Below are 19,876 nucleotides of genomic sequence, written 5' to 3'. Positions count from 1 at the left end.
GTGGCGTTTCCACGCCTTTTCCCGGAAAGGAAGGATGCCGCCGCGGACGAGCGAGCCAGGGCCAACGGAGGGGTCGGGAGCGGGCCGTTTGGGCGGTTTCAAAAACGGTCACTCTGGCTCCCCTTCAGCACGCACAAGCCTTTCGCCTTTTACTAAAGACTTCCGTGGAGGGGAGCGCCGACGAGCGGGACGTGGTATTTTTGGTCGGCTTTGCCCGAGGGAGGGCAGAGCCTGATGGATTTGTGAGGAAAAAAAGCAGGGTAAGGTTAGCGTTGGGCGGCTGGGTGGGTGGGTGGGTGGGTGGGTGGGTGCGTGCGTGCGTGCAGGTCTTTTTGTCTTCCTTTTTCCTCTGCTTAATCCCGATCCCTTGGCCTTTTGGTCCCTGCTCCTTCCGTGGCCCGCTGGGCCTCTTGGTCCCTGCTTCCTCTTGGTCCTCTTGGTCCCTGCTTCCTCTTGGTCCTCTTGGTCCCTGCTTCCTCTTGGTCCTCTTGGTCCCTGCTTCCTCTTGGTCCTCTTGGTCCCTGCTTCCTCTTGGTCCCTGCTTCCTCTTGGTCCCTGCTTCCTCTTGGTCCCTGCTTCCTCTTGGTCCCTGCTTCCTCTTGGTCCCTGCTTCCTCTTGGTCCCTGCTTCTTCTTCCTCTTGGTCCCTGCTTCCTCTTGGTCCCTGCTTCTTCTTCCGTGGCCCGCTTGGCCTTTGCTTTTAGCTGCCGTCTTCTCGGTCCCCGCCGCCGCCGCCGCTTCTTCTTCTTCCTCTGCGGCGTCGGCGTTTCCTTTTGGCTTCCGTCGTCGGGGCCGTTCTCGGTCCGGCGGTCGCCAGAGGGGCCGGCGCCCAAACGTCCCGGCCGGCGCACGGAGGCCCCGCGCGCGGGGGGCGCGGAGCAGTGCGGGTCATCGCTTCTCGGCCTTTTGGCTCAGATCAAGTGTAGTATCTGTTCTTATCAGTTTAATATCTGATACGTCCTCCATGCGAGGACAACATATTAAACGGATTTTTGCCACAGGGAGTCGGAACAGGGGCTCGCTCCGTCCGCTCCGCGCATCGCCCCGGTATTGCAGCGCCTCCGGGAAGGGTGCACTCTTTCTAAGCGTGTCAAAGGGAGAAAAAAACGAGGGAGTGAGCGATTGGGGTTGGGGCTGGGGTTTTTGTGGCGATGAGGTGAAAAAAGGGGTTTGACGCGCGGCGGCGGCGGAGGCCCGTCGGCCGGCGGCGTTTTCCCGCCCTTTTAGATAAAAAAAAAAAAAAAAAAAAAACCTGAAGTGAGGTGAGTGACTTGAAATGGGGGAGACAGTGAGTGAGTGAGTGAGTGAGTGAGTGAGTGAGTGAGTGAGTGAGTGAGTGAGTGAGTGAGTGAGTGAGAGTGAGTGAGTGAGTGAGTGAGTGAGTGAGAGTGAAAGTGAGTGAGTGAGTGAGTGAGTGAGTGAGAGTGAAAGAGAGAGAGAGAGAGAGTGAAAGAGAGAGAGTGAAAGAGAGAAAGAGAGAGAGAGAGAAAGCCCCTTTGCGGCCGGTGGCGTTTCCACGCCTTTTCCCGGAAAGGAAGGATGCCGCCGCGGACGAGCGAGCCAGGGCCAACGGAGGGGTCGGGAGCGGGCCGTTTGGGCGGTTTCAAAAACGGTCACTCTGGCTCCCCTTCAGCACGCACAAGCCTTTCGCCTTTTACTAAAGACTTCCGTGGAGGGGAGCGCCGACGAGCGGGACGTGGTATTTTTGGTCGGCTTTGCCCGAGGGAGGGCAGAGCCTGATGGATTTGTGAGGAAAAAAAGCAGGGTAAGGTTAGCGTTGGGCGGCTGGGTGGGTGGGTGGGTGGGTGGGTGGGTGCGTGCGTGCGTGCAGGTCTTTTTGTCTTCCTTTTTCCTCTGCTTAATCCCGATCCCTTGGCCTTTTGGTCCCTGCTCCTTCCGTGGCCCGCTGGGCCTCTTGGTCCCTGCTTCCTCTTGGTCCTCTTGGTCCCTGCTTCCTCTTGGTCCTCTTGGTCCCTGCTTCCTCTTGGTCCTCTTGGTCCCTGCTTCCTCTTGGTCCTCTTGGTCCCTGCTTCCTCTTGGTCCTCTTGGTCCCTGCTTCCTCTTGGTCCTCTTGGTCCCTGCTTCCTCTTGGTCCTCTTGGTCCCTGCTTCCTCTTGGTCCTCTTGGTCCCTGCTTCCTCTTGGTCCCTGCTTCCTCTTGGTCCCTGCTTCCTCTTGGTCCCTGCTTCCTCTTGGTCCCTGCTTCCTCTTGGTCCCTGCTTCCTCTTGGTCCCTGCTTCTTCTTCCTCTTGGTCCCTGCTTCCTCTTGGTCCCTGCTTCTTCTTCCGTGGCCCGCTTGGCCTTTGCTTTTAGCTGCCGTCTTCTCGGTCCCCGCCGCCGCCGCCGCTTCTTCTTCTTCCTCTGCGGCGTCGGCGTTTCCTTTTGGCTTCCGTCGTCGGGGCCGTTCTCGGTCCGGCGGTCGCCAGAGGGGCCGGCGCCCAAACGTCCCGGCCGGCGCACGGAGGCCCCGCGCGCGGGGGGCGCGGAGCAGTGCGGGTCATCGCTTCTCGGCCTTTTGGCTCAGATCAAGTGTAGTATCTGTTCTTATCAGTTTAATATCTGATACGTCCTCCATGCGAGGACAACATATTAAACGGATTTTTGCCACAGGGAGTCGGAACAGGGGCTCGCTCCGTCCGCTCCGCGCATCGCCCCGGTATTGCAGCGCCTCCGGGAAGGGTGCACTCTTTCTAAGCGTGTCAAAGGGAGAAAAAAACGAGGGAGTGAGCGATTGGGGTTGGGGCTGGGGTTTTTGGGGTTGGGGCTGGGGTTTTTGTGGCGATGAGGTGAAAAAAGGGGTTTGACGCGCGCGGCGGCGGCGGCGGAGCCCCGTCGGCCGGCGGCGTTTTCCCGCCCTTTTAGATATAAAAAGAAAAAGAAAAAAAAAAAAACTGAAGTGAGGTGAGTGACTTGGAATGGGGGAGACAGTGAGTGAGTGAGTGAGTGAGTGAGTGAGTGAGTGAGTGAGTGAGTGAGTGAAAGAGAGAGAGAGTGAAAGAGAGAGAGAGTGAAAGAGAGTGAAAGAGAGAGAGAGAGTGAAAGAGAGAGAGAGAGTGAAAGAGAGAGAGAGTGAAAGAGAGAGAGAGTGAAAGCCCCTTTGCGGCCGGTGGCGTTTCCACGCCTTTTCCCGGAAAGGAAGGACGCCGCCGCGGACGAGCGAGCCAGGGCCAACGGAGGGGTCGGGAGCGGGCCGTTTGGGCGGTTTCAAAAAAACGGTCACTCTGGCTCCCCTTCAGCACGCACAAGCCTTTCGCCTTTTACTAAAGACTTCCGTGGAGGGGAGCGCCGACGAGCGGGACGTGGTATTTTTGGTCGGCTTTGCCCGAGGGAGGGCAGAGCCTGATGGATTTGTGAGGAAAAAAAGCAGGGTAAGGTTAGCGTTGGGCGGCTGGGTGGGTGGGTGGGTGGGTGGGTGGGTGCGTGCGTGCGTGCGTGCAGGTCTTTTTGTCTTCCTTTTTCCTCTGCTTAATCCCGATCCCTTGGCCTTTTGGTCCCTGCTCCTTCCGTGGCCCGCTGGGCCTCTTGGTCCCTGCTTCCTCTTGGTCCTCTTGGTCCCTGCTTCCTCTTGGTCCTCTTGGTCCCTGCTTCCTCTTGGTCCTCTTGGTCCCTGCTTCCTCTTGGTCCTCTTGGTCCCTGCTTCCTCTTGGTCCTCTTGGTCCCTGCTTCCTCTTGGTCCCTGCTTCCTCTTGGTCCCTGCTTCCTCTTGGTCCCTGCTTCTTCTTCCTCTTGGTCCCTGCTTCCTCTTGGTCCCTGCTTCTTCTTCCGTGGCCCGCTTGGCCTTTGCTTTTAGCTGCCGTCTTCTCGGTCCCCGCCGCCGCCGCCGCTTCTTCTTCTTCCTCTGCGGCGTCGGCGTTTCCTTTTGGCTTCCGTCGTCGGGGCCGTTCTCGGTCCGGCGGTCGCCAGAGGGGCCGGCGCCCAAACGTCCCGGCCGGCGCACGGAGGCCCCGCGCGCGGGGGGCGCGGAGCAGTGCGGGTCATCGCTTCTCGGCCTTTTGGCTCAGATCAAGTGTAGTATCTGTTCTTATCAGTTTAATATCTGATACGTCCTCCATGCGAGGACAACATATTAAACGGATTTTTGCCACAGGGAGTCGGAACAGGGGCTCGCTCCGTCCGCTCCGCGCATCGCCCCGGTATTGCAGCGCCTCCGGGAAGGGTGCACTCTTTCTAAGCGTGTCAAAGGGAGAAAAAAACGAGGGAGTGAGCGATTGGGGTTGGGGCTGGGGTTTTTGGGGTTGGGGCTGGGGTTTTTGTGGCGATGAGGTGAAAAAAGGGGTTTGACGCGCGCGGCGGCGGCGGCGGAGCCCCGTCGGCCGGCGGCGTTTTCCCGCCCTTTTAGATATAAAAAAAAAAAAAAAAAAAAAAACTGAAGTGAGGTGAGTGACTTGGAATGGGGGAGACAGTGAGTGAGTGAGTGAGTGAGTGAGTGAGTGAGTGAGTGAGTGAGTGAGTGAGTGAGTGAGTGAAAGAGAGAGAGAGTGAAAGAGAGAGAGAGTGAAAGAGAGTGAAAGAGAGAGAGAGAGTGAAAGAGAGAGAGAGTGAAAGAGAGAGAGAGTGAAAGAGAGAGAGAGTGAAAGCCCCTTTGCGGCCGGTGGCGTTTCCACGCCTTTTCCCGGAAAGGAAGGACGCCGCCGCGGACGAGCGAGCCAGGGCCAACGGAGGGGTCGGGAGCGGGCCGTTTGGGCGGTTTCAAAAAAACGGTCACTCTGGCTCCCCTTCAGCACGCACAAGCCTTTAGCCTTTTACTAAAGACTTCCGTGGAGGGGAGCGCCGACGAGCGGGACGTGGTATTTTTGGTCGGCTTTGCCCGAGGGAGGGCAGAGCCTGATGGATTTGTGAGGAAAAAAAGCAGGGTAAGGTTAGCGTTGGGCGGCTGGGTGGGTGGGTGGGTGGGTGGGTGGGTGCGTGCGTGCGTGCGTGCAGGTCTTTTTGTCTTCCTTTTTCCTCTGCTTAATCCCGATCCCTTGGCCTTTTGGTCCCTGCTCCTTCCGTGGCCCGCTGGGCCTCTTGGTCCCTGCTTCCTCTTGGTCCTCTTGGTCCCTGCTTCCTCTTGGTCCTCTTGGTCCCTGCTTCCTCTTGGTCCTCTTGGTCCCTGCTTCCTCTTGGTCCTCTTGGTCCCTGCTTCCTCTTGGTCCTCTTGGTCCCTGCTTCCTCTTGGTCCTCTTGGTCCCTGCTTCCTCTTGGTCCTCTTGGTCCCTGCTTCCTCTTGGTCCCTGCTTCCTCTTGGTCCCTGCTTCCTCTTGGTCCCTGCTTCCTCTTGGTCCCTGCTTCTTCTTCCTCTTGGTCCCTGCTTCCTCTTGGTCCCTGCTTCTTCTTCCGTGGCCCGCTTGGCCTTTGCTTTTAGCTGCCGTCTTCTCGGTCCCCGCCGCCGCCGCCGCTTCTTCTTCTTCCTCTGCGGCGTCGGCGTTTCCTTTTGGCTTCCGTCGTCGGGGCCGTTCTCGGTCCGGCGGTCGCCAGAGGGGCCGGCGCCCAAACGTCCCGGCCGGCGCACGGAGGCCCCGCGCGCGGGGGGCGCGGAGCAGTGCGGGTCATCGCTTCTCGGCCTTTTGGCTCAGATCAAGTGTAGTATCTGTTCTTATCAGTTTAATATCTGATACGTCCTCCATGCGAGGACAACATATTAAACGGATTTTTGCCACAGGGAGTCGGAACAGGGGCTCGCTCCGTCCGCTCCGCGCATCGCCCCGGTATTGCAGCGCCTCCGGGAAGGGTGCACTCTTTCTAAGCGTGTCAAAGGGAGAAAAAAACGAGGGAGTGAGCGATTGGGGTTGGGGCTGGGGTTTTTGTGGCGATGAGGTGAAAAAAGGGGTTTGACGCGCGGCGGCGGCGGAGGCCCGTCGGCCGGCGGCGTTTTCCCGCCCTTTTAGATATAAAAAAAAAAAAAAAAAAAAACCTGAAGTGAGGTGAGTGACTTGAAATGGGGGAGACAGTGAGTGAGTGAGTGAGTGAGTGAGTGAGTGAGTGAGTGAGTGAGTGAGTGAGTGAGTGAGTGAGTGAGTGAGAGTGAGTGAGTGAGTGAGTGAGTGAGTGAGAGTGAAAGTGAGTGAGTGAGTGAGTGAGTGAGTGAGAGTGAAAGAGAGAGAGAGAGAGAGTGAAAGAGAGAGAGTGAAAGAGAGAAAGAGAGAGAGAGAGAAAGCCCCTTTGCGGCCGGTGGCGTTTCCACGCCTTTTCCCGGAAAGGAAGGATGCCGCCGCGGACGAGCGAGCCAGGGCCAACGGAGGGGTCGGGAGCGGGCCGTTTGGGCGGTTTCAAAAACGGTCACTCTGGCTCCCCTTCAGCACGCACAAGCCTTTCGCCTTTTACTAAAGACTTCCGTGGAGGGGAGCGCCGACGAGCGGGACGTGGTATTTTTGGTCGGCTTTGCCCGAGGGAGGGCAGAGCCTGATGGATTTGTGAGGAAAAAAAGCAGGGTAAGGTTAGCGTTGGGCGGCTGGGTGGGTGGGTGGGTGGGTGGGTGGGTGCGTGCGTGCGTGCAGGTCTTTTTGTCTTCCTTTTTCCTCTGCTTAATCCCGATCCCTTGGCCTTTTGGTCCCTGCTCCTTCCGTGGCCCGCTGGGCCTCTTGGTCCCTGCTTCCTCTTGGTCCTCTTGGTCCCTGCTTCCTCTTGGTCCTCTTGGTCCCTGCTTCCTCTTGGTCCTCTTGGTCCCTGCTTCCTCTTGGTCCTCTTGGTCCCTGCTTCCTCTTGGTCCTCTTGGTCCCTGCTTCCTCTTGGTCCTCTTGGTCCCTGCTTCCTCTTGGTCCTCTTGGTCCCTGCTTCCTCTTGGTCCTCTTGGTCCCTGCTTCCTCTTGGTCCCTGCTTCCTCTTGGTCCCTGCTTCCTCTTGGTCCCTGCTTCCTCTTGGTCCCTGCTTCCTCTTGGTCCCTGCTTCCTCTTGGTCCCTGCTTCCTCTTGGTCCCTGCTTCTTCTTCCTCTTGGTCCCTGCTTCCTCTTGGTCCCTGCTTCTTCTTCCGTGGCCCGCTTGGCCTTTGCTTTTAGCTGCCGTCTTCTCGGTCCCCGCCGCCGCCGCCGCTTCTTCTTCTTCCTCTGCGGCGTCGGCGTTTCCTTTTGGCTTCCGTCGTCGGGGCCGTTCTCGGTCCGGCGGTCGCCAGAGGGGCCGGCGCCCAAACGTCCCGGCCGGCGCACGGAGGCCCCGCGCGCGGGGGGCGCGGAGCAGTGCGGGTCATCGCTTCTCGGCCTTTTGGCTCAGATCAAGTGTAGTATCTGTTCTTATCAGTTTAATATCTGATACGTCCTCCATGCGAGGACAACATATTAAACGGATTTTTGCCACAGGGAGTCGGAACAGGGGCTCGCTCCGTCCGCTCCGCGCATCGCCCCGGTATTGCAGCGCCTCCGGGAAGGGTGCACTCTTTCTAAGCGTGTCAAAGGGAGAAAAAAACGAGGGAGTGAGCGATTGGGGTTGGGGCTGGGGTTTTTGTGGCGATGAGGTGAAAAAAGGGGTTTGACGCGCGGCGGCGGCGGAGGCCCGTCGGCCGGCGGCGTTTTCCCGCCCTTTTAGATAAAAAAAAAAAAAAAAAAAAAAAAACCTGAAGTGAGGTGAGTGACTTGAAATGGGGGAGACAGTGAGTGAGTGAGTGAGTGAGTGAGTGAGTGAGTGAGTGAGTGAGTGAGTGAGTGAGTGAGAGTGAGTGAGTGAGTGAGTGAGTGAGTGAGAGTGAAAGTGAGTGAGTGAGTGAGTGAGTGAGTGAGAGTGAAAGAGAGAGAGAGAGAGAGTGAAAGAGAGAGAGTGAAAGAGAGAAAGAGAGAGAGAGAGAGAAGCCCCTTTGCGGCCGGTGGCGTTTCCACGCCTTTTCCCGGAAAGGAAGGATGCCGCCGCGGACGAGCGAGCCAGGGCCAACGGAGGGGTCGGGAGCGGGCCGTTTGGGCGGTTTCAAAAACGGTCACTCTGGCTCCCCTTCAGCACGCACAAGCCTTTCGCCTTTTACTAAAGACTTCCGTGGAGGGGAGCGCCGACGAGCGGGACGTGGTATTTTTGGTCGGCTTTGCCCGACCCGAGGGAGGGCAGAGCCTGATGGATTTGTGAGGAAAAAAAGCAGGGTAAGGTTAGCGTTGGGCGGCTGGGTGGGTGGGTGGGTGGGTGGGTGGGTGCGTGCGTGCGTGCAGGTCTTTTTGTCTTCCTTTTTCCTCTGCTTAATCCCGATCCCTTGGCCTTTTGGTCCCTGCTCCTTCCGTGGCCCGCTGGGCCTCTTGGTCCCTGCTTCCTCTTGGTCCTCTTGGTCCCTGCTTCCTCTTGGTCCTCTTGGTCCCTGCTTCCTCTTGGTCCTCTTGGTCCCTGCTTCCTCTTGGTCCTCTTGGTCCCTGCTTCCTCTTGGTCCCTGCTTCCTCTTGGTCCCTGCTTCCTCTTGGTCCCTGCTTCCTCTTGGTCCCTGCTTCCTCTTGGTCCCTGCTTCCTCTTGGTCCCTGCTTCTTCTTCCTCTTGGTCCCTGCTTCCTCTTGGTCCCTGCTTCTTCTTCCGTGGCCCGCTTGGCCTTTGCTTTTAGCTGCCGTCTTCTCGGTCCCCGCCGCCGCCGCCGCTTCTTCTTCTTCCTCTGCGGCGTCGGCGTTTCCTTTTGGCTTCCGTCGTCGGGGCCGTTCTCGGTCCGGCGGTCGCCAGAGGGGCCGGCGCCCAAACGTCCCGGCCGGCGCACGGAGGCCCCGCGCGCGGGGGGCGCGGAGCAGTGCGGGTCATCGCTTCTCGGCCTTTTGGCTCAGATCAAGTGTAGTATCTGTTCTTATCAGTTTAATATCTGATACGTCCTCCATGCGAGGACAACATATTAAACGGATTTTTGCCACAGGGAGTCGGAACAGGGGCTCGCTCCGTCCGCTCCGCGCATCGCCCCGGTATTGCAGCGCCTCCGGGAAGGGTGCACTCTTTCTAAGCGTGTCAAAGGGAGAAAAAAACGAGGGAGTGAGCGATTGGGGTTGGGGCTGGGGTTTTTGTGGCGATGAGGTGAAAAAAGGGGTTTGACGCGCGGCGGCGGCGGAGGCCCGTCGGCCGGCGGCGTTTTCCCGCCCTTTTAGATAAAAAAAAAAAAAAAAAAAAAAAACCTGAAGTGAGGTGAGTGACTTGAAATGGGGGAGACAGTGAGTGAGTGAGTGAGTGAGTGAGTGAGTGAGTGAGTGAGTGAGTGAGTGAGTGAGTGAGAGTGAGTGAGTGAGTGAGTGAGTGAGTGAGAGTGAAAGTGAGTGAGTGAGTGAGTGAGTGAGTGAGAGTGAAAGAGAGAGAGAGAGAGAGTGAAAGAGAGAGAGTGAAAGAGAGAAAGAGAGAGAGAGAGAAAGCCCCTTTGCGGCCGGTGGCGTTTCCACGCCTTTCCCGGAAAGGAAGGATGCCGCCGCGGACGAGCGAGCCAGGGCCAACGGAGGGGTCGGGAGCGGGCCGTTTGGGCGGTTTCAAAAACGGTCACTCTGGCTCCCCTTCAGCACGCACAAGCCTTTCGCCTTTTACTAAAGACTTCCGTGGAGGGGAGCGCCGACGAGCGGGACGTGGTATTTTTGGTCGGCTTTGCCCGAGGGAGGGCAGAGCCTGATGGATTTGTGAGGAAAAAAAGCAGGGTAAGGTTAGCGTTGGGCGGCTGGGTGGGTGGGTGGGTGGGTGGGTGGGTGCGTGCGTGCGTGCAGGTCTTTTTGTCTTCCTTTTTCCTCTGCTTAATCCCGATCCCTTGGCCTTTTGGTCCCTGCTCCTTCCGTGGCCCGCTGGGCCTCTTGGTCCCTGCTTCCTCTTGGTCCTCTTGGTCCCTGCTTCCTCTTGGTCCTCTTGGTCCCTGCTTCCTCTTGGTCCTCTTGGTCCCTGCTTCCTCTTGGTCCTCTTGGTCCCTGCTTCCTCTTGGTCCCTGCTTCCTCTTGGTCCCTGCTTCCTCTTGGTCCCTGCTTCCTCTTGGTCCCTGCTTCCTCTTGGTCCCTGCTTCCTCTTGGTCCCTGCTTCCTCTTGGTCCCTGCTTCTTCTTCCTCTTGGTCCCTGCTTCCTCTTGGTCCCTGCTTCTTCTTCCGTGGCCCGCTTGGCCTTTGCTTTTAGCTGCCGTCTTCTCGGTCCCCGCCGCCGCCGCCGCTTCTTCTTCTTCCTCTGCGGCGTCGGCGTTTCCTTTTGGCTTCCGTCGTCGGGGCCGTTCTCGGTCCGGCGGTCGCCAGAGGGGCCGGCGCCCAAACGTCCCGGCCGGCGCACGGAGGCCCCGCGCGCGGGGGGCGCGGAGCAGTGCGGGTCATCGCTTCTCGGCCTTTTGGCTCAGATCAAGTGTAGTATCTGTTCTTATCAGTTTAATATCTGATACGTCCTCCATGCGAGGACAACATATTAAACGGATTTTTGCCACAGGGAGTCGGAACAGGGGCTCGCTCCGTCCGCTCCGCGCATCGCCCCGGTATTGCAGCGCCTCCGGGAAGGGTGCACTCTTTCTAAGCGTGTCAAAGGGAGAAAAAAACGAGGGAGTGAGCGATTGGGGTTGGGGCTGGGGTTTTTGTGGCGATGAGGTGAAAAAAGGGGTTTGACGCGCGGCGGCGGCGGAGGCCCGTCGGCCGGCGGCGTTTTCCCGCCCTTTTAGATAAAAAAAAAAAAAAAAAAAAAAAAACCTGAAGTGAGGTGAGTGACTTGAAATGGGGGAGACAGTGAGTGAGTGAGTGAGTGAGTGAGTGAGTGAGTGAGTGAGTGAGTGAGTGAGTGAGTGAGAGTGAGTGAGTGAGTGAGTGAGTGAGTGAGAGTGAAAGTGAGTGAGTGAGTGAGTGAGTGAGTGAGAGTGAAAGAGAGAGAGAGAGAGAGTGAAAGAGAGAGAGTGAAAGAGAGAAAGAGAGAGAGAGAGAAAGCCCCTTTGCGGCCGGTGGCGTTTCCACGCCTTTTCCCGGAAAGGAAGGATGCCGCCGCGGACGAGCGAGCCAGGGCCAACGGAGGGGTCGGGAGCGGGCCGTTTGGGCGGTTTCAAAAACGGTCACTCTGGCTCCCCTTCAGCACGCACAAGCCTTTCGCCTTTTACTAAAGACTTCCGTGGAGGGGAGCGCCGACGAGCGGGACGTGGTATTTTTGGTCGGCTTTGCCCGAGGGAGGGCAGAGCCTGATGGATTTGTGAGGAAAAAAAGCAGGGTAAGGTTAGCGTTGGGCGGCTGGGTGGGTGGGTGGGTGGGTGGGTGGGTGCGTGCGTGCGTGCAGGTCTTTTTGTCTTCCTTTTTCCTCTGCTTAATCCCGATCCCTTGGCCTTTTGGTCCCTGCTCCTTCCGTGGCCCGCTGGGCCTCTTGGTCCCTGCTTCCTCTTGGTCCTCTTGGTCCCTGCTTCCTCTTGGTCCTCTTGGTCCCTGCTTCCTCTTGGTCCTCTTGGTCCCTGCTTCCTCTTGGTCCTCTTGGTCCCTGCTTCCTCTTGGTCCCTGCTTCCTCTTGGTCCCTGCTTCCTCTTGGTCCCTGCTTCCTCTTGGTCCCTGCTTCCTCTTGGTCCCTGCTTCCTCTTGGTCCCTGCTTCTTCTTCCTCTTGGTCCCTGCTTCCTCTTGGTCCCTGCTTCTTCTTCCGTGGCCCGCTTGGCCTTTGCTTTTAGCTGCCGTCTTCTCGGTCCCCGCCGCCGCCGCCGCTTCTTCTTCTTCCTCTGCGGCGTCGGCGTTTCCTTTTGGCTTCCGTCGTCGGGGCCGTTCTCGGTCCGGCGGTCGCCAGAGGGGCCGGCGCCCAAACGTCCCGGCCGGCGCACGGAGGCCCCGCGCGCGGGGGGCGCGGAGCAGTGCGGGTCATCGCTTCTCGGCCTTTTGGCTCAGATCAAGTGTAGTATCTGTTCTTATCAGTTTAATATCTGATACGTCCTCCATGCGAGGACAACATATTAAACGGATTTTTGCCACAGGGAGTCGGAACAGGGGCTCGCTCCGTCCGCTCCGCGCATCGCCCCGGTATTGCAGCGCCTCCGGGAAGGGTGCACTCTTTCTAAGCGTGTCAAAGGGAGAAAAAAACGAGGGAGTGAGCGATTGGGGTTGGGGCTGGGGTTTTTGTGGCGATGAGGTGAAAAAAGGGGTTTGACGCGCGGCGGCGGCGGAGGCCCGTCGGCCGGCGGCGTTTTCCCGCCCTTTTAGATAAAAAAAAAAAAAAAAAAAAAAACCTGAAGTGAGGTGAGTGACTTGAAATGGGGGAGACAGTGAGTGAGTGAGTGAGTGAGTGAGTGAGTGAGTGAGTGAGTGAGTGAGTGAGTGAGTGAGAGTGAGTGAGTGAGTGAGTGAGTGAGTGAGAGTGAAAGTGAGTGAGTGAGTGAGTGAGTGAGTGAGAGTGAAAGAGAGAGAGAGAGAGAGTGAAAGAGAGAGAGTGAAAGAGAGAAAGAGAGAGAGAGAGAAAGCCCCTTTGCGGCCGGTGGCGTTTCCACGCCTTTTCCCGGAAAGGAAGGATGCCGCCGCGGACGAGCGAGCCAGGGCCAACGGAGGGGTCGGGAGCGGGCCGTTTGGGCGGTTTCAAAAACGGTCACTCTGGCTCCCCTTCAGCACGCACAAGCCTTTCGCCTTTTACTAAAGACTTCCGTGGAGGGGAGCGCCGACGAGCGGGACGTGGTATTTTTGGTCGGCTTTGCCCGAGGGAGGGCAGAGCCTGATGGATTTGTGAGGAAAAAAAGCAGGGTAAGGTTAGCGTTGGGCGGCTGGGTGGGTGGGTGGGTGGGTGGGTGGGTGCGTGCGTGCGTGCAGGTCTTTTTGTCTTCCTTTTTCCTCTGCTTAATCCCGATCCCTTGGCCTTTTGGTCCCTGCTCCTTCCGTGGCCCGCTGGGCCTCTTGGTCCCTGCTTCCTCTTGGTCCTCTTGGTCCCTGCTTCCTCTTGGTCCTCTTGGTCCCTGCTTCCTCTTGGTCCTCTTGGTCCCTGCTTCCTCTTGGTCCTCTTGGTCCCTGCTTCCTCTTGGTCCCTGCTTCCTCTTGGTCCCTGCTTCCTCTTGGTCCCTGCTTCCTCTTGGTCCCTGCTTCCTCTTGGTCCCTGCTTCCTCTTGGTCCCTGCTTCTTCTTCCTCTTGGTCCCTGCTTCCTCTTGGTCCCTGCTTCTTCTTCCGTGGCCCGCTTGGCCTTTGCTTTTAGCTGCCGTCTTCTCGGTCCCCGCCGCCGCCGCCGCTTCTTCTTCTTCCTCTGCGGCGTCGGCGTTTCCTTTTGGCTTCCGTCGTCGGGGCCGTTCTCGGTCCGGCGGTCGCCAGAGGGGCCGGCGCCCAAACGTCCCGGCCGGCGCACGGAGGCCCCGCGCGCGGGGGGCGCGGAGCAGTGCGGGTCATCGCTTCTCGGCCTTTTGGCTCAGATCAAGTGTAGTATCTGTTCTTATCAGTTTAATATCTGATACGTCCTCCATGCGAGGACAACATATTAAACGGATTTTTGCCACAGGGAGTCGGAACAGGGGCTCGCTCCGTCCGCTCCGCGCATCGCCCCGGTATTGCAGCGCCTCCGGGAAGGGTGCACTCTTTCTAAGCGTGTCAAAGGGAGAAAAAAACGAGGGAGTGAGCGATTGGGGTTGGGGCTGGGGTTTTTGTGGCGATGAGGTGAAAAAAGGGGTTTGACGCGCGGCGGCGGCGGAGGCCCGTCGGCCGGCGGCGTTTTCCCGCCCTTTTAGATAAAAAAAAAAAAAAAAAAAAAAAAACCTGAAGTGAGGTGAGTGACTTGAAATGGGGGAGACAGTGAGTGAGTGAGTGAGTGAGTGAGTGAGTGAGTGAGTGAGTGAGTGAGTGAGTGAGTGAGTGAGTGAGAGTGAGTGAGTGAGTGAGTGAGTGAGTGAGAGTGAAAGTGAGTGAGTGAGTGAGTGAGTGAGTGAGAGTGAAAGAGAGAGAGAGAGAGTGAAAGAGAGAGAGTGAAAGAGAGAAAGAGAGAGAGAGAGAAAGCCCCTTTGCGGCCGGTGGCGTTTCCACGCCTTTTCCCGGAAAGGAAGGATGCCGCCGCGGACGAGCGAGCCAGGGCCAACGGAGGGGTCGGGAGCGGGCCGTTTGGGCGGTTTCAAAAACGGTCACTCTGGCTCCCCTTCAGCACGCACAAGCCTTTCGCCTTTTACTAAAGACTTCCGTGGAGGGGAGCGCCGACGAGCGGGACGTGGTATTTTTGGTCGGCTTTGCCCGAGGGAGGGCAGAGCCTGATGGATTTGTGAGGAAAAAAAGCAGGGTAAGGTTAGCGTTGGGCGGCTGGGTGGGTGGGTGGGTGGGTGGGTGGGTGCGTGCGTGCGTGCAGGTCTTTTTGTCTTCCTTTTTCCTCTGCTTAATCCCGATCCCTTGGCCTTTTGGTCCCTGCTCCTTCCGTGGCCCGCTGGGCCTCTTGGTCCCTGCTTCCTCTTGGTCCTCTTGGTCCCTGCTTCCTCTTGGTCCTCTTGGTCCCTGCTTCCTCTTGGTCCTCTTGGTCCCTGCTTCCTCTTGGTCCTCTTGGTCCCTGCTTCCTCTTGGTCCCTGCTTCCTCTTGGTCCCTGCTTCCTCTTGGTCCCTGCTTCCTCTTGGTCCCTGCTTCCTCTTGGTCCCTGCTTCCTCTTGGTCCCTGCTTCTTCTTCCTCTTGGTCCCTGCTTCCTCTTGGTCCCTGCTTCTTCTTCCGTGGCCCGCTTGGCCTTTGCTTTTAGCTGCCGTCTTCTCGGTCCCCGCCGCCGCCGCCGCTTCTTCTTCTTCCTCTGCGGCGTCGGCGTTTCCTTTTGGCTTCCGTCGTCGGGGCCGTTCTCGGTCCGGCGGTCGCCAGAGGGGCCGGCGCCCAAACGTCCCGGCCGGCGCACGGAGGCCCCGCGCGCGGGGGGCGCGGAGCAGTGCGGGTCATCGCTTCTCGGCCTTTTGGCTCAGATCAAGTGTAGTATCTGTTCTTATCAGTTTAATATCTGATACGTCCTCCATGCGAGGACAACATATTAAACGGATTTTTGCCACAGGGAGTCGGAACAGGGGCTCGCTCCGTCCGCTCCGCGCATCGCCCCGGTATTGCAGCGCCTCCGGGAAGGGTGCACTCTTTCTAAGCGTGTCAAAGGGAGAAAAAAACGAGGGAGTGAGCGATTGGGGTTGGGGCTGGGGTTTTTGTGGCGATGAGGTGAAAAAAGGGGTTTGACGCGCGGCGGCGGCGGAGGCCCGTCGGCCGGCGGCGTTTTCCCGCCCTTTTAGATAAAAAAAAAAAAAAAAAAAAAAAAAACCTGAAGTGAGGTGAGTGACTTGAAATGGGGGAGACAGTGAGTGAGTGAGTGAGTGAGTGAGTGAGTGAGTGAGTGAGTGAGTGAGTGAGTGAGTGAGAGTGAGTGAGTGAGTGAGTGAGTGAGTGAGAGTGAAAGTGAGTGAGTGAGTGAGTGAGTGAGTGAGAGTGAAAGAGAGAGAGAGAGAGTGAAAGAGAGAGAGTGAAAGAGAGAAAGAGAGAGAGAGAGAAAGCCCCTTTGCGGCCGGTGGCGTTTCCACGCCTTTTCCCGGAAAGGAAGGATGCCGCCGCGGACGAGCGAGCCAGGGCCAACGGAGGGGTCGGGAGCGGGCCGTTTGGGCGGTTTCAAAAACGGTCACTCTGGCTCCCCTTCAGCACGCACAAGCCTTTCGCCTTTTACTAAAGACTTCCGTGGAGGGGAGCGCCGACGAGCGGGACGTGGTATTTTTGGTCGGCTTTGCCCGAGGGAGGGCAGAGCCTGATGGATTTGTGAGGAAAAAAAGCAGGGTAAGGTTAGCGTTGGGCGGCTGGGTGGGTGGGTGGGTGGGTGGGTGGGTGCGTGCGTGCGTGCAGGTCTTTTTGTCTTCCTTTTTCCTCTGCTTAATCCCGATCCCTTGGCCTTTTGGTCCCTGCTCCTTCCGTGGCCCGCTGGGCCTCTTGGTCCCTGCTTCCTCTTGGTCCTCTTGGTCCCTGCTTCCTCTTGGTCCTCTTGGTCCCTGCTTCCTCTTGGTCCTCTTGGTCCCTGCTTCCTCTTGGTCCTCTTGGTCCCTGCTTCCTCTTGGTCCCTGCTTCCTCTTGGTCCCTGCTTCCTCTTGGTCCCTGCTTCCTCTTGGTCCCTGCTTCCTCTTGGTCCCTGCTTCCTCTTGGTCCCTGCTTCTTCTTCCTCTTGGTCCCTGCTTCCTCTTGGTCCCTGCTTCTTCTTCCGTGGCCCGCTTGGCCTTTGCTTTTAGCTGCCGTCTTCTCGGTCCCCGCCGCCGCCGCCGCTTCTTCTTCTTCCTCTGCGGCGTCGGCGTTTCCTTTTGGCTTCCGTCGTCGGGGCCGTTCTCGGTCCGGCGGTCGCCAGAGGGGCCGGCGCCCAAACGTCCCGGCCGGCGCACGGAGGCCCCGCGCGCGGGGGGCGCGGAGCAGTGCGGGTCATCGCTTCTCGGCCTTTTGGCTCAGATCAAGTGTAGTATCTGTTCTTATCAGTTTAATATCTGATACGTCCTCCATGCGAGGACAACATATTAAACGGATTTTTGCCACAGGGAGTCGGAACAGGGGCTCGCTCCGTCCGCTCCGCGCATCGCCCCGGTATTGCAGCGCCTCCGGGAAGGGTGCACTCTTTCTAAGCGTGTCAAAGGGAGAAAAAAACGAGGGAGTGAGCGATTGGGGTTGGGGCTGGGGTTTTTGTGGCGATGAGGTGAAAAAAGGGGTTTGACGCGCGGCGGCGGCGGAGGCCCGTCGGCCGGCGGCGTTTTCCCGCCCTTTTAGATAAAAAAAAAAAAAAAAAAAAAAAAAAACCTGAAGTGAGGTGAGTGACTTGAAATGGGGGAGACAGTGAGTGAGTGAGTGAGTGAGTGAGTGAGTGAGTGAGTGAGTGAGTGAGTGAGTGAGTGAGAGTGAGTGAGTGAGTGAGTGAGTGAGTGAGAGTGAAAGTGAGTGAGTGAGTGAGTGAGTGAGTGAGAGTGAAAGAGAGAGAGAGAGAGAGTGAAAGAGAGAGAGTGAAAGAGAGAAAGAGAGAGAGAGAGAAAGCCCCTTTGCGGCCGGTGGCGTTTCCACGCCTTTTCCCGGAAAGGAAGGATGCCGCCGCGGACGAGCGAGCCAGGGCCAACGGAGGGGTCGGGAGCGGGCCGTTTGGGCGGTTTCAAAAACGGTCACTCTGGCTCCCCTTCAGCACGCACAAGCCTTTCGCCTTTTACTAAAGACTTCCGTGGAGGGGAGCGCCGACGAGCGGGACGTGGTATTTTTGGTCGGCTTTGCCCGAGGGAGGGCAGAGCCTGATGGATTTGTGAGGAAAAAAAGCAGGGTAAGGTTAGCGTTGGGCGGCTGGGTGGGTGGGTGGGTGGGTGGGTGGGTGCGTGCGTGCGTGCAGGTCTTTTTGTCTTCCTTTTTCCTCTGCTTAATCCCGATCCCTTGGCCTTTTGGTCCCTGCTCCTTCCGTGGCCCGCTGGGCCTCTTGGTCCCTGCTTCCTCTTGGTCCTCTTGGTCCCTGCTTCCTCTTGGTCCTCTTGGTCCCTGCTTCCTCTTGGTCCTCTTGGTCCCTGCTTCCTCTTGGTCCTCTTGGTCCCTGCTTCCTCTTGGTCCCTGCTTCCTCTTGGTCCCTGCTTCCTCTTGGTCCCTGCTTCCTCTTGGTCCCTGCTTCCTCTTGGTCCCTGCTTCCTCTTGGTCCCTGCTTCTTCTTCCTCTTGGTCCCTGCTTCCTCTTGGTCCCTGCTTCTTCTTCCGTGGCCCGCTTGGCCTTTGCTTTTAGCTGCCGTCTTCTCGGTCCCCGCCGCCGCCGCCGCTTCTTCTTCTTCCTCTGCGGCGTCGGCGTTTCCTTTTGGCTTCCGTCGTCGGGGCCGTTCTCGGTCCGGCGGTCGCCAGAGGGGCCGGCGCCCAAACGTCCCGGCCGGCGCACGGAGGCCCCGCGCGCGGGGGGCGCGGAGCAGTGCGGGTCATCGCTTCTCGGCCTTTTGGCTCAGATCAAGTGTAGTATCTGTTCTTATCAGTTTAATATCTGATACGTCCTCCATGCGAGGACAACATATTAAACGGATTTTTGCCACAGGGAGTCGGAACAGGGGCTCGCTCCGTCCGCTCCGCGCATCGCCCCGGTATTGCAGCGCCTCCGGGAAGGGTGCACTCTTTCTAAGCGTGTCAAAGGGAGAAAAAAACGAGGGAGTGAGCGATTGGGGTTGGGGCTGGGGTTTTTGTGGCGATGAGGTGAAAAAAGGGGTTTGACGCGCGGCGGCGGCGGAGGCCCGTCGGCCGGCGGCGTTTTCCCGCCCTTTTAGATAAAAAAAAAAAAAAAAAAAAAAAAAACCTGAAGTGAGGTGAGTGACTTGAAATGGGGGAGACAGTGAGTGAGTGAGTGAGTGAGTGAGTGAGTGAGTGAGTGAGTGAGTGAGTGAGTGAGTGAGTGAGTGAGAGTGAGTGAGTGAGTGAGTGAGTGAGTGAGAGTGAAAGTGAGTGAGTGAGTGAGTGAGTGAGTGAGAGTGAAAGAGAGAGAGAGAGAGAGTGAAAGAGAGAGAGTGAAAGAGAGAAAGAGAGAGAGAGAGAAAGCCCCTTTGCGGCCGGTGGCGTTTCCACGCCTTTTCCCGGAAAGGAAGGATGCCGCCGCGGACGAGCGAGCCAGGGCCAACGGAGGGGTCGGGAGCGGGCCGTTTGGGCGGTTTCAAAAACGGTCACTCTGGCTCCCCTTCAGCACGCACAAGCCTTTCGCCTTTTACTAAAGACTTCCGTGGAGGGGAGCGCCGACGAGCGGGACGTGGTATTTTTGGTCGGCTTTGCCCGAGGGAGGGCAGAGCCTGATGGATTTGTGAGGAAAAAAAGCAGGGTAAGGTTAGCGTTGGGCGGCTGGGTGGGTGGGTGGGTGGGTGGGTGGGTGCGTGCGTGCGTGCAGGTCTTTTTGTCTTCCTTTTTCCTCTGCTTAATCCCGATCCCTTGGCCTTTTGGTCCCTGCTCCTTCCGTGGCCCGCTGGGCCTCTTGGTCCCTGCTTCCTCTTGGTCCTCTTGGTCCCTGCTTCCTCTTGGTCCTCTTGGTCCCTGCTTCCTCTTGGTCCTCTTGGTCCCTGCTTCCTCTTGGTCCTCTTGGTCCCTGCTTCCTCTTGGTCCTCTTGGTCCCTGCTTCCTCTTGGTCCTCTTGGTCCCTGCTTCCTCTTGGTCCTCTTGGTCCCTGCTTCCTCTTGGTCCTCTTGGTCCCTGCTTCCTCTTGGTCCCTGCTTCCTCTTGGTCCCTGCTTCCTCTTGGTCCCTGCTTCCTCTTGGTCCCTGCTTCCTCTTGGTCCCTGCTTCCTCTTGGTCCCTGCTTCTTCTTCCTCTTGGTCCCTGCTTCCTCTTGGTCCCTGCTTCTTCTTCCGTGGCCCGCTTGGCCTTTGCTTTTAGCTGCCGTCTTCTCGGTCCCCGCCGCCGCCGCCGCTTCTTCTTCTTCCTCTGCGGCGTCGGCGTTTCCTTTTGGCTTCCGTCGTCGGGGCCGTTCTCGGTCCGGCGGTCGCCAGAGGGGCCGGCGCCCAAACGTCCCGGCCGGCGCACGGAGGCCCCGCGCGCGGGGGGCGCGGAGCAGTGCGGGTCATCGCTTCTCGGCCTTTTGGCTCAGATCAAGTGTAGTATCTGTTCTTATCAGTTTAATATCTGATACGTCCTCCATGCGAGGACAACATATTAAACGGATTTTTGCCACAGGGAGTCGGAACAGGGGCTCGCTCCGTCCGCTCCGCGCATCGCCCCGGTATTGCAGCGCCTCCGGGAAGGGTGCACTCTTTCTAAGCGTGTCAAAGGGAGAAAAAAACGAGGGAGTGAGCGATTGGGGTTGGGGCTGGGGTTTTTGGGGTTGGGGCTGGGGTTTTTGTGGCGATGAGGTGAAAAAAGGGGTTTGACGCGCGCGGCGGCGGCGGCGGAGCCCCGTCGGCCGGCGGCGTTTTCCCGCCCTTTTAGATATAAAAAGAAAAAGAAAAAAAAAAAAACTGAAGTGAGGTGAGTGACTTGGAATGGGGGAGACAGTGAGTGAGTGAGTGAGTGAGTGAGTGAGTGAGTGAGTGAGTGAGTGAGTGAAAGAGAGAGAGAGTGAAAGAGAGAGAGAGTGAAAGAGAGTGAAAGAGAGAGAGAGAGTGAAAGAGAGAGAGAGTGAAAGAGAGAGAGAGTGAAAGAGAGAGAGAGTG

At 58.2% G+C, this 19,876-nt stretch overlaps 26 non-coding genes across 26 annotated transcripts; all 26 read left to right on the top strand.

Annotated features, from left to right (window-relative positions):
- The first annotated feature begins 108 nt into the window (after positions 1 to 108).
- Positions 109 to 227, top strand: LOC146268912 (U5 spliceosomal RNA). Its single transcript, XR_014768224.1, has one exon. It is a non-coding gene; the product is annotated as a U5 spliceosomal RNA (small nuclear RNA).
- A 662-nt stretch (positions 228 to 889) lies between these two features.
- On the top strand, positions 890 to 1,080 carry LOC146268911 (U2 spliceosomal RNA). The gene has a single exon (XR_014768326.1). It is a non-coding gene; the product is annotated as a U2 spliceosomal RNA (small nuclear RNA).
- Positions 1,081 to 1,612: 532 nt separating this feature from the next.
- LOC146268910 (U5 spliceosomal RNA) lies at positions 1,613 to 1,731 on the top strand. Its single transcript, XR_014768223.1, has one exon. It is a non-coding gene; the product is annotated as a U5 spliceosomal RNA (small nuclear RNA).
- A 766-nt stretch (positions 1,732 to 2,497) lies between these two features.
- LOC146268909 (U2 spliceosomal RNA) lies at positions 2,498 to 2,688 on the top strand. Its single transcript, XR_014768324.1, has one exon. It is a non-coding gene; the product is annotated as a U2 spliceosomal RNA (small nuclear RNA).
- Positions 2,689 to 3,214: 526 nt separating this feature from the next.
- LOC146268908 (U5 spliceosomal RNA) lies at positions 3,215 to 3,333 on the top strand. The gene has a single exon (XR_014768222.1). It is a non-coding gene; the product is annotated as a U5 spliceosomal RNA (small nuclear RNA).
- Positions 3,334 to 3,974: 641 nt separating this feature from the next.
- Positions 3,975 to 4,165, top strand: LOC146268907 (U2 spliceosomal RNA). The gene has a single exon (XR_014768323.1). It is a non-coding gene; the product is annotated as a U2 spliceosomal RNA (small nuclear RNA).
- Positions 4,166 to 4,699: 534 nt separating this feature from the next.
- Positions 4,700 to 4,818, top strand: LOC146268906 (U5 spliceosomal RNA). Its single transcript, XR_014768262.1, has one exon. It is a non-coding gene; the product is annotated as a U5 spliceosomal RNA (small nuclear RNA).
- Positions 4,819 to 5,528: 710 nt separating this feature from the next.
- On the top strand, positions 5,529 to 5,719 carry LOC146268905 (U2 spliceosomal RNA). The gene has a single exon (XR_014768322.1). It is a non-coding gene; the product is annotated as a U2 spliceosomal RNA (small nuclear RNA).
- Positions 5,720 to 6,256: 537 nt separating this feature from the next.
- LOC146268904 (U5 spliceosomal RNA) lies at positions 6,257 to 6,375 on the top strand. Its single transcript, XR_014768221.1, has one exon. It is a non-coding gene; the product is annotated as a U5 spliceosomal RNA (small nuclear RNA).
- A 783-nt stretch (positions 6,376 to 7,158) lies between these two features.
- LOC146268903 (U2 spliceosomal RNA) lies at positions 7,159 to 7,349 on the top strand. The gene has a single exon (XR_014768321.1). It is a non-coding gene; the product is annotated as a U2 spliceosomal RNA (small nuclear RNA).
- A 528-nt stretch (positions 7,350 to 7,877) lies between these two features.
- LOC146268902 (U5 spliceosomal RNA) lies at positions 7,878 to 7,993 on the top strand. Its single transcript, XR_014768261.1, has one exon. It is a non-coding gene; the product is annotated as a U5 spliceosomal RNA (small nuclear RNA).
- Positions 7,994 to 8,663: 670 nt separating this feature from the next.
- LOC146268901 (U2 spliceosomal RNA) lies at positions 8,664 to 8,854 on the top strand. The gene has a single exon (XR_014768320.1). It is a non-coding gene; the product is annotated as a U2 spliceosomal RNA (small nuclear RNA).
- Positions 8,855 to 9,379: 525 nt separating this feature from the next.
- On the top strand, positions 9,380 to 9,498 carry LOC146268900 (U5 spliceosomal RNA). The gene has a single exon (XR_014768220.1). It is a non-coding gene; the product is annotated as a U5 spliceosomal RNA (small nuclear RNA).
- A 679-nt stretch (positions 9,499 to 10,177) lies between these two features.
- On the top strand, positions 10,178 to 10,368 carry LOC146268899 (U2 spliceosomal RNA). The gene has a single exon (XR_014768319.1). It is a non-coding gene; the product is annotated as a U2 spliceosomal RNA (small nuclear RNA).
- A 527-nt stretch (positions 10,369 to 10,895) lies between these two features.
- Positions 10,896 to 11,014, top strand: LOC146268898 (U5 spliceosomal RNA). The gene has a single exon (XR_014768219.1). It is a non-coding gene; the product is annotated as a U5 spliceosomal RNA (small nuclear RNA).
- A 662-nt stretch (positions 11,015 to 11,676) lies between these two features.
- LOC146268897 (U2 spliceosomal RNA) lies at positions 11,677 to 11,867 on the top strand. Its single transcript, XR_014768318.1, has one exon. It is a non-coding gene; the product is annotated as a U2 spliceosomal RNA (small nuclear RNA).
- A 525-nt stretch (positions 11,868 to 12,392) lies between these two features.
- On the top strand, positions 12,393 to 12,511 carry LOC146268896 (U5 spliceosomal RNA). The gene has a single exon (XR_014768218.1). It is a non-coding gene; the product is annotated as a U5 spliceosomal RNA (small nuclear RNA).
- Positions 12,512 to 13,173: 662 nt separating this feature from the next.
- On the top strand, positions 13,174 to 13,364 carry LOC146268895 (U2 spliceosomal RNA). Its single transcript, XR_014768317.1, has one exon. It is a non-coding gene; the product is annotated as a U2 spliceosomal RNA (small nuclear RNA).
- Positions 13,365 to 13,897: 533 nt separating this feature from the next.
- LOC146268894 (U5 spliceosomal RNA) lies at positions 13,898 to 14,016 on the top strand. Its single transcript, XR_014768217.1, has one exon. It is a non-coding gene; the product is annotated as a U5 spliceosomal RNA (small nuclear RNA).
- A 662-nt stretch (positions 14,017 to 14,678) lies between these two features.
- On the top strand, positions 14,679 to 14,869 carry LOC146268893 (U2 spliceosomal RNA). The gene has a single exon (XR_014768316.1). It is a non-coding gene; the product is annotated as a U2 spliceosomal RNA (small nuclear RNA).
- A 526-nt stretch (positions 14,870 to 15,395) lies between these two features.
- On the top strand, positions 15,396 to 15,514 carry LOC146268892 (U5 spliceosomal RNA). Its single transcript, XR_014768216.1, has one exon. It is a non-coding gene; the product is annotated as a U5 spliceosomal RNA (small nuclear RNA).
- Positions 15,515 to 16,176: 662 nt separating this feature from the next.
- On the top strand, positions 16,177 to 16,367 carry LOC146268891 (U2 spliceosomal RNA). The gene has a single exon (XR_014768315.1). It is a non-coding gene; the product is annotated as a U2 spliceosomal RNA (small nuclear RNA).
- Positions 16,368 to 16,896: 529 nt separating this feature from the next.
- Positions 16,897 to 17,015, top strand: LOC146268890 (U5 spliceosomal RNA). Its single transcript, XR_014768214.1, has one exon. It is a non-coding gene; the product is annotated as a U5 spliceosomal RNA (small nuclear RNA).
- Positions 17,016 to 17,677: 662 nt separating this feature from the next.
- LOC146268889 (U2 spliceosomal RNA) lies at positions 17,678 to 17,868 on the top strand. The gene has a single exon (XR_014768313.1). It is a non-coding gene; the product is annotated as a U2 spliceosomal RNA (small nuclear RNA).
- A 536-nt stretch (positions 17,869 to 18,404) lies between these two features.
- LOC146268888 (U5 spliceosomal RNA) lies at positions 18,405 to 18,523 on the top strand. Its single transcript, XR_014768213.1, has one exon. It is a non-coding gene; the product is annotated as a U5 spliceosomal RNA (small nuclear RNA).
- A 766-nt stretch (positions 18,524 to 19,289) lies between these two features.
- On the top strand, positions 19,290 to 19,480 carry LOC146268887 (U2 spliceosomal RNA). Its single transcript, XR_014768312.1, has one exon. It is a non-coding gene; the product is annotated as a U2 spliceosomal RNA (small nuclear RNA).
- Positions 19,481 to 19,876: the final 396 nt, after the last annotated feature.

Source organism: Hypomesus nipponensis, chromosome 10 (assembly GCF_054491055.1).
Source record: "Hypomesus nipponensis isolate SF chromosome 10, ASM5449105v1, whole genome shotgun sequence".
In the NCBI taxonomy this organism is placed as follows: Eukaryota; Metazoa; Chordata; class Actinopteri; order Osmeriformes; family Osmeridae; genus Hypomesus; species Hypomesus nipponensis.
The sequence above is the reverse complement of the archived record's forward strand: the minus strand, read 5'-3'. Positions and strand labels throughout refer to the sequence as shown.